The sequence below is a fragment of the Eubalaena glacialis genome, chromosome 16 (genome assembly GCF_028564815.1).
Source record: "Eubalaena glacialis isolate mEubGla1 chromosome 16, mEubGla1.1.hap2.+ XY, whole genome shotgun sequence".
Classification (NCBI taxonomy): Eukaryota; Metazoa; Chordata; class Mammalia; order Artiodactyla; family Balaenidae; genus Eubalaena; species Eubalaena glacialis.
The window spans coordinates 29,222,094-29,232,543 of record NC_083731.1 but is presented as its reverse complement, the minus strand read 5'-3'; positions in this window follow the sequence as shown (position 1 = coordinate 29,232,543).

The window sequence follows — 10,450 nt, the reverse complement described above, 5'->3', positions numbered from 1 at the left end:
TAGTTCTGCAACATGAAAGGGAACTATGGTGCTGAGTTAACACAGACAGTCTAGCCTGGCTGACATTTGTATTAGTTAGCTATTGCTGCATAACAAGTTACTACAAAACTAAGTGGCTTAAAACATTATTATCTCAGTTTCTATGGGTCTGGAACCTGGCCACAGCCTAGCTGGGTCCTCTGGCTCAGGGTTTCTCACAAGGCTGCAGTCATCCTGAGACTCACTAGGGAAGAATCTGCTTCCAAGATCACTCACGTGATTGTTGGGACGATTCACTTCCTTGTGTGCTATTGACCAGAAGGTACCATTGCTTTCTTGACACATGGACCTCTCCTTGGGCAGCTTACAACATAGTGGCTTGCTTCATCAGAATGAACACGAGAGAGAGAGAGAGAGAGAGAGAGGGAGGAAGGGAGAGAGGTTGGGAAAGGGAGAGCGTGAGCCAGAAAGCTGGAAATTTTTCTGTTGTAACTTAATTTTTAGAAGTGATGGCCCATCATTTTTGCCATGTTTTATTCATTGGAAGCAAGTCACTATGTCCAGCCCTCATTTAAGGGGAGGGGATTACACAAAAATGTTAATACCAGGAGACAAGGATCATTGGGGCCATCCTAGAAGCTGCCTGCAAAACACTGCCAACCACTTTACTAGATAATGCCAGTCTAATTTCCCGTTAGTTGTATTACTGTACATGTTTGCCAGGAGGCTAGGAGAATTCCTGTTACTACACATATTTGGTATTGTTAAAACATCTTTAACTTTTAAGTCTGTGGGTATCTAGTTGTGTCTCATGGTTTTAATTTTCATTTCCTTGGTTGTAGTGAGATAGAATACCTTTGCATTTGTTTATTGAACATTTGCGTATCATCTTTTATGGATTCCTGTTCAGGTCTTTTCTCCATTTTTCTATTGGGGTTTCCTTACTGATTTGTAGTAGTTATTTATATAGTCTGCTACAAGCCTTTTGTCAGTTATATGTGTTAAAACTATATCTTCACACTGTATAGCTTACCTTTTAATTCTTTTAATGAGGTATTTTGATAGAATTATTAATTTTAATATAGTACATATTTACCATTTTTTAAAAAGATTAGTCATTTTGTGTCTTGTTTAAAGAGTATTTCCCGACCCTGGAATCGTGAATATAATCTCCTGTATTCTCAACGTTTTATTATTTTGCTTTTCACCTATATTTTATATTGTTCATGTGGATTTATAGTTGTCCTAGTAACACTTACTGAAAACTTTGTCCTTACCTCACTGTTCTTTGTCATAATCAAATGTCTTTGTGTGTGTATGTGTCTATTTCAGAACTGTCTATTCCTGTACCAGAACCATACTGTTTTAATCTCTATAGGCTTATAATTACATTTTGCTAAATAGAGTAGTTTTGCTATCTTTTCCTTCAAGAGTGTCATGGATATTCTTGTCCCTTTGCATTTCCACATGTATTTTTAAACAAACTAGCCAGAAAAACATCCTGTTGGAATTTTGATTGGATTGCATTGAATTTATAATTCAATATCTTGGAAATTGACTGTTTACATACTGAGTCTTAAAAATCCATGAACATGGTCTACCTCTTATTTTATTGATTGAGGTATTCTTTAATCTCTCTCAATAAAATTGTGCAAGTTCTTCCCAGAGGACTTAAATGCCTTTTGCAAGATTAACTTCTAGGTATGTGATACTTTTTTATGCTATGTGATACTTATGATATTTTAAAAATTTCATTTCAAATGTTTTATTCAACCACCTTAAATTTATGTTATGTTAATTTATATTTAGAATCTTTATATACACAGTCAAAATGTATGAATGTTAGCTTTCTTTCTTTCCTATCCTATATCTTTTCTTTCTTTTTCTTGCCTATGGTCTTCAATGCAGTAGTAAATATAAATGATAATAGATATCTATCTCTTTGCTAATTCAAAAGGAAAGCTTTCTCTTTTCTTACCATTAGGTTTCAAATTTGCTAACAGTATTTTATCATAAAAGAATGTAAATTTTAAACAAACTTTCTGCATCTATTAAAATAAGACTATCTCATTTAATCTGTTAATATGCTGACTTTATGATGGATTTTTCTAATGTTGACTCAACCTTGAATTACTGAGATAAATCCAACTTGGTCATGATGCATTACTCCTTTTTAAAATAGATTGATTTCATTTACTAATATTTTATTTAGGCGTTTTGTCCAATTTTTGAATAAAATTGGTTTATAATTTTTCTTTCTCAAACTGTCCCTATTAGGTTTTGGAATGAAAATAGTGTTAGTCTCATAAAATGAATTGGGGAGTACTATGTGTTTTTCTAGCTGGGAGGATTTATTTAATATTGGAGTTATTTCTCCCTTAAAAATGTGATAAATCTCACTGGTAAAGCCACAGGGGCTTGGAGTCCAGTCAAGTCATGTTTTTAAAATCTGATGTTGTGTTTATTCTGCTTCCAAAAAGCATGATTAAACCTCCTACTTTATTGGTGGATTATCTATATACTCCTCTACTCTTCATAGTTCTATCAAATTCTGCTTTGTCTTTTTAGGCCACATGATTTGGTGTATACATATTTAAATATCTTTTATCTTCCTGGCAAAGTGAACCTGTTATCTTGGAACTAGTCTTCTTTATTTTTCTTTTTAATGTCTTTAAAAATCTATTTTTCAGATATTCAATAGCTACATATTTCTTTTAGTGTTTATATAATATATATTTTTAAACCTTTGCTTTCAAATTTTATCATTCTTGTGTTAAACAACATACAGTTCAGGGTTTTTTAAACCTAGTATGAAAATCTTTGCCCTTGAACTTGATCATTTAAGCCATGGTATATAAAATAATTACTGACATATTTAGATATAAATCTACCACCTTCTTATGAGCTTCGTTTGTTACATCTGTTCCTTTTCCCCCCATTTTTGTCTTCCTTTAGATTGTTTTTTTTAATTCTGCTTTTCTCTCCTATTAGTTTGAAAATTATACCCTAATCCTCCTTTGCTATTCTTTTAGTGGTTACCCAAGAAGTGACAATTTGCATCCTTAACCTGTCAAAGAATAATTTACCTTTATCATCCTCGTAGGTAACAGAAGGACCCCCAAATCTCCCTACATCTAATCCTTAAATTCATGATTCAGCCAGGGATTAGGGAGAAGAGACCATATACAGATTTTTGGGCTGTCTAAAATTCAGAGAAATCAGAATTAGCCATGTAAACAATGCAACACTATGCTAAAAGATATTTAGAGAAAGAGTGGTGATGGGACCAAGGGAATGATCAGCTTTGGTGAGGTCAGCAATTTGATCTTAAAGCAGGTCCTGGGTTCACTCATCCAACAAATATTTATTGAGAGCCTACTATTTGTCAGGCTTTGTGCTAAACACGGAGGATATCACAGCCAACAAGTCAGATGTGGTTCTACCTTCATGGAAGTGACATTCTTGATTCTAGTAAGAGAGACAGGTTCAAATCTAACAAATACCATGTCCTTCCTATAAAGGAAGAAGCAAGGAGCTAAGATACAGAATAACGGGATGGGAGCAGGGGGCCAAGGATGCTCCCGAAAGGCCTCAGAAGAGGACATTTAAGCTGAGGATGTATGGTAATTCATCAAATGAAGAGAAAGGGAAAGATTATTTCAGGTAGGGAGAGGGAAGAATTTGGAGTGTATAAAGGGCCAAAAGAAGGCTGGTGGGGCTGGACCTTAGTGTGTTAGTGGCTCAGCTGGCTCCATGCTTTGTGGGGTCCAGTACGAAATGAACTTTGAGAACATACTAAGAATTTCAGGATGGCAACAGTCCAGCATCAAACCAATCACAGGGCCCTTCTGAGCACAGGCCTACGTGCCACTGCACAGGTCCCAGGACCACGGGAGAGGGAGGGGCATGAGCCTGTGGAACCTCAAGTAAGGAAGGGCTTTGAATTTTATTCCAAGTTCAATGGGAAGCTATTTATTAATAGTAACACTAACACTCATACTTCTCTTCCTATGTGCCAGACACTCAGCTAAGTTCTTTAGAAGTTTTTACTAATTTAATCCTCACACAATCTTATTGTTCTAAAATTACACCTGTGGGATTTTAATTTGTGGAAGTGACTGAGTGATGACATCAAGAGGTCGATGCCACTGAAAGAAGACTTTTATTACTCATGTTTCCGGAAAGGAAGGGGCAAGTCATGGCACACGGAGGCAGGTTTTGGTCAGGAGGTGGAAGTCTAGGCCAGAGCCTTTGCTGGGGTTTCTGCAGGAAAGGCAAGGCAAGGCAGAGTAAACAGTCTAGGATTGGCTGATCTGAATAATTCCAGGGGGCTTCGAGCTATAGGGGTGGTCTCCAGTTGCCTAGTACTTGGTCCTAGGGTGATTTAGGGCAGGGGGAATATTGCTTTGGTGTGTGAGAACTGGATAAGAAGCGGGTGGGGGACTTGGCCTTGGATCAGCCGGTCTGCACACGCAGGCCGACTCACAGGGAAGAGGTCAACACTTCGGTAGAGAGTTTGGCCCTGTGATGAACAGCTGCCAAACAGACATAACAAATCTAAGAAAGCACAGCTAAAACACCCACTGAAGTAAATACTATCATCATTCCCATTTATTTTATTTTTTCTACATACCCAGGATTTATTTTATACCTGGAAACTTGTACCTTTTGACCCCCTTCACCCATTTCACCCACTCCCCACCCCCTGCGCCCCTGGTAACCACCAGTTCTCTGTATCTGTGAGCTCATTTTTGTTGTTGGTTTTTAGATTCCACATATATGTGAGCTCATATGGTATCTGTCTTTCTATTATCCCCATTTTGAAAATGAGGAAACTCAGGTACAGAGAGGTTAAACAGCTTGCCCATGGTCACAGAGCTATTAGGGGCCAGAGCTGGGATCTTGACCCTGGCTTTGAACCAAAAGATAACTTGAATAAATGTGAAGTTAAAACTCATGGTCTATGGAGAAAGGACTAAAGAGAGCCAAGGGTGGAAGCAAGCGCAAAGCTGGGGTGGGCATTCCTGGTAGAGGGGGCAAGATGTGCAAGGAAACGGAGTGTGCAAAGAACAGGTGTTAACTTGCGTGGCCAATCTGGTGAACTGTTTCATTCAGCTACCTGCAGGGTGCAAGGGAGTGCCGGAGGGAACTAAGCTGAAGGCATGGGCAGGAGCTAATTTGGGGAGGGCCTTGTAACCCATGCATAGTAAGAACGGGGCAGAGGTGCCGGCTCTCTCCAAGGGAAGACTGGAAGGCAAGAATGCCGTCTCAGACTGTGTTAGCCCGGGTTCAGTGCGGGGCGCAAACTACTCTAGCTATGTTGAAGCAGAAGGGATTTGATGGAAGAAATTAGTGCCTATAAGATAATTGGCACGACAGCTGGGCCAGCCCAGGCTAGGCCTCTGAGAACAGCTGCTCACACAGCATCGCGGACCAGGAGATGGGCTAACGGTGCCAGAGATGGGGCAGAGGGGAATGAGAAGCTGCCCCGGAACCCTTGGCTCCACTAACGCGCTGCCCTTGCTACAGTCCAGAGACCAGGACGCTGCATCCAGGCTGTGTCACCATGCCCTCCAGGTCTGTACCAACAAAAGGCAGATGGACCACAGGGGGCCCCATGTGTCCCACACATGAAAGTAGTGACCAGATAAGGGACTTCTGCTAACGCTGCCACAGAATAAAGCCAACGCCTCCACAGCTTGCCCACAAAACGTCAGACGTTCCCGAATTGTCACCCTTCCCTGCAAGAGCATCTGATCAGTGGACCCTTGACTGCATCTGGAATTCTCGCCGCAAGAAAGCCTGAGGTTTGAGGGTTTTAGCTTTCTGTCCTCTGCAGTATAGGGAGCTTCCCGCAACGAAGCACCATATCCACATCCACCGGGGAGATGAATGTATTTGCCCCGTGGACATTGGACAGACGGAAGGGAAAGACATGGGAGACGTGGAGAAGCTAAGATAGGCAGGGCTTGGTCACTTACTAAAAAGACTTTAAACAGAGCTAAGCCAATTTAGCACATGCACTTGGCAGATTCATTTTAGGGAACATCGCATCCAATGATTAGAGGCGAGTGAGGGCTGTGGTCCGCTCTCCACAGCCTCTCAGCCAAGAAGCTCTCACAGATGTGTTGCCATAACATGGGCAAGACACGGGTCACCACTTTTCTCACTCCGATGCCATTTCCTCATCTTTCACTGCTTGACTGTTAAGCCAGTGGCACAGAAGCACTATATTCCTGCACTAATAGCTGTGCTACTAAGGATAGATACATTCATTTGACTTTCCCCAGAGGCAGATTCTAGACAAAGGTCAGCGGTTTATCTGGGAGGTACAGGACATGCTGTAAGTGAGTGGAATCAGGGAAGAACTGGGAAAGCAGGCACTAATGGGGCTTTATTTGGCCAGTAGCTGGAACCTAAGCCCATAAGGATATTCTAGGAAACAGTGTGAACACGCTGCTTAGGGTCTCCCACACAGAGCTGAGATATTTATTCACCAGCTCCCATCAGTCAGTGGGTGTTAAGTCCCCAGACTTCCTGGCCTTCTGTGTTGGGCAACAGAGCTGTCTTCCCCAGCTTCAAAGACTCAGCCGATCTGCGGTCGGTACCCACTACAGTCGTCTAGATCAGGGTCCGAAAACTACCAAACCTGGCCCACAGCCCATCTTCGTACAATCTTCATACAGCTTATGAGCTAATCATGATTTTTACATTTTTAGAGTTGTTTAAAAAAAACAAGAGCATATGTAACAGAGATTATGTGTGGCAACGCCTAAAATATTAACTTTGTGACCCCTTACGGAAAAAGTTTCCTAGCCCCTGACGTAGATTATCTTGCAGTAGCAAAGAATCCCCACATCTCAGGCTACAAACAGCCATTTCTCCCGTGCACTCTAGGGTCCAACGGAGTCAGAGGAGGGTTTTGCTACAAAGGTAGTCACTCTGCCCCTTCCTATAACACGGCCATGTCAACAGGGGGCGCCAGGGCTCATCACAGCAGGGAGAGAGAACTGAGAATCAGAGACCACGCCTTCAGTGCTCCACACTGAGAGCGGCACGTGCCATCTCCTCAGACTATGACCAGAGCTGCCCGCACGGCCTCTCTAGCTGCACAGGAAGCATGAAACATGATATTCTGACTCCAAGAAGCGGAAGAGATTTGGGAACATTGGGGAGCACTGCTCACAGCTACCAGCGCTCTTTCGCATCTTCCCTCCATTTTCCCAATATAATTAAACAAGGTTTTAATCTAAATATTTATTCACTTCATATATTATATTTTCCTGGAGTTAACAACTGCTTTGTTTAAAACAAAAATTTCTTAGAGTTCTTCGAACCTGTGGCTAAGTGTTTTATAGTCCACAGAGCTCTGTAAAATACTTTTCTCCCACATAGTCAAATCTATCAGCCATCTATTAATCCCATTTTTTCTTCATTTTCCCTGAAGACATTTTTCTTCTGGAACCTCCTCCACACGAAAAGATGCTCAACATCACTAATCATTAGGGAAATGCAATCAAAGCTATGAGATAGCACTTCACACCCATTAGGATGGCTTTTATAAACTAAATAAAAACAACACAAAATGAAACAAGTGTTGGCAAGGATGTGAGGAAATTGGAACTCTTACGCACTGCTGATGGGAATGTAAAATGGTGCAGCTGCTATGGAAAACATTATGGAGGTTCCTCCAAAAATTAAAAATAAAATTATCATACATCCAGCAATGCCACCTCTAGGTATATTCCCAAAAGAAGTGAAAGCAGGGACTCGATCAGATTATTTGTATACCCATGTTCATAGCACCTTTATTCACAAGAGCCAAAAAGTGAAAGCAACCCAAGTGGTCATCTGTAGGTAAATAAAATTCCATACAATGGAATTCAGCCTTAAAAAGAAAGGTAATTCTGACACATTCTACAACATGGATAAACCTTGAGGACATTATGCTAAGTGAAATAAGCCAGACACAAAAGGACAAATACTGTATGATTCTACTTATATGTGGTACCTAGAGTAGTCACATACATCGAGACAGAAAGGAGGATGGTGGTCACCAGTGGCTGGGGAGCTTCTCTCTGAGGAACAAAAGGTTTGAACTCTACATTGGGCACCCATACTCTTAAGACCTGGACTTCAGAGAAAACCCCCCGAAATACCAGTTTTGAAAACCAATGGGGCTCATGTCCACGAGACCCAAAAGGCTACAGTGCACTGAGAGATGGCTCTTAAAGGGCTCACGTGCTCAGACTGACTTGCCCCAGGAACCAGTGTGAGAGCAGCTGGCTGAGAGGTGCACAGATCTTATGTGAAAGAGGCTTATTTGCTTATCTTAAAGCAACAGCTTGAGGGGCAGGCATCTAATTTAACACACATTTGGGGGCCTGCTGGGGTATTCTCTGGGGAAGGAGGCTGTTGGGTTCCATCTTCACACTCTTCCCTCTACTGTGCTCCAGAGTGCCAGTATCTTCCAGAGGGAAGATTTTACACGTGCCTGGTGCCCTGGTTTTTATGTCTGGTGCCACAGCTTTTATGGCTGCCACCGAGGCGATGCCCCTTGATCACCTAGCTCTGCTGGCTGGAGGGCTTGCATTCCTGGGTCCCATGGGACTGTAACAATCAGAGACATAGTTCTTGGGCAGCTGCCACCCTCAGGGCACTACACAGGCAAGTGAAATACACCCCCAGTCTTTCTGTGAAAGAGGCTTATTTGCTTCTCCTGGAGCTTTGGCATGAGGTGCAGGCACATATCTAGCAGCCTACTGAGGTTCTCTCAGGAAATAAAGGCTGGTGGAAATCATCTTTGCACTCTTCCTCTGCCTCACTTCAGCTTGCCAGTATCTCCAGAAAGGAGCTTGTACATTCCTCTGGCACCCTGGTTCTTGTGGCTACCCCCAGGGGGACACTTCTAGATCCTCTTCTTTGGGACACTGATGACCCATAACTACTGGGAGCTGCTAAAAATAAAATAGGCTGCTTGGACAATCACAAATGTTTGAGGGACAACCTAGAGCTAGGGCAGTGTTGAACAAAAAGGTTCCTCTCCTATTCAAGGCCATTCTTTCAAGACTGGAAGAGATGGCTGTTTTATCTAATGCACAGAAACACACACAGACAGTCAAGCAAAAGAAGAAACAGAGGAATAGTTTTTAAACAAAGAGCAAGGTAAAGCCTCAGAAAAAGTCCTTAAGGAAATGGAGGTAAGTGATTTACCTGACCGAGAGTTAAAAAAACAGTCATAAAGATTCTCACTGAACTTTGAAGAATGGAGGGACCCAGTGAAAACTTCAAAGAGACAGAAAACACAAGTACCAAATAGAAGTCATAGAACTGAAAAATACAATAACTGAACTGAAAAATACACTGGAGGGGTTCAAAAGCAGACTAGATGATGACGCAAAGAAAGGATCAGTGAACCTGAAGACAGGGCAGTGGAACTCACCAATTAGAGAAGCTAAAAGAGAAAAAAGAAGAAAGAAAGGTGAAGATAACTTAAGGGACAACATCAAGCAGAACACCATTCACATTAAAGGGGTCCCAGAGGGAGAAGGAAGAGACAAAGGGGCAGAAAACATACTTGAACAAATAATGACTGAAGGAAATAGACATTCAGATCCAGGACAGCCATAGAGTTCCAAATCAGATGACCCCAAAAGGCCCACATCAAGACATATTATAATTAAAATGTCTAAAGTTAAAAACAAGGAAAGAATCTTAAAACCAGCAAGAGAAAAATAACTTGTTATATACAAGGGAACCTCCATAAGACTATCAGCAGCATTTTAGAAGAAACTGAATATATCATGACACTCCCTTAACCTTCCAACCAAGAATACTCTACCCAGCAAAGCTGACATTCAAAATTGAAGGACATAGGAGGGGGATAAAGATGGAGTAGGAGGACACAGAGCTAACCTCTTCCCATGAACACATCAAAAATATTTCTACATATAGAGCAATTCTCACTGAAAACAAACTGGAGACTGGCAGAAAGACTCTTACACAAACAAGGCTGTAAGAAAAATCCACATGGAATTGGGTAGGAAGGGAAGAGATGTGATCAGGTTGGGATCTGCACCCCTGGGAGGGGACACAGAGTAGAAGGGAATGCCATGGGTGTGGAGATACTTCTTGGGGAGTGAGTAGTGTGAACCACCTATTGGGCACCCCAGCCCTGGGATCTGACACTGGGAAAACAAGTCGCCTTAGCTGATTTAAAAAACAGTGGGACTGACGGCAAGGCCATAGAAACCTAGACTCCACTTGTGAAGAGCACAAACACACTTGCTTACTCCCAAAACAAGGTGGAGGAAGCAGATTGAAACTGCCCAGGCCTCTGACCAGTTTCCTGCAACCCTGGCAGGTGCCCCAGCCTGAGCCGAGGTCACCCGCGACCCCTCTCATTCCATGGTGCAGCTCTGCACTAGGATAGGGGCTGCTGTGGCTGAGAGGAGTGAATGGTTATGAGGAA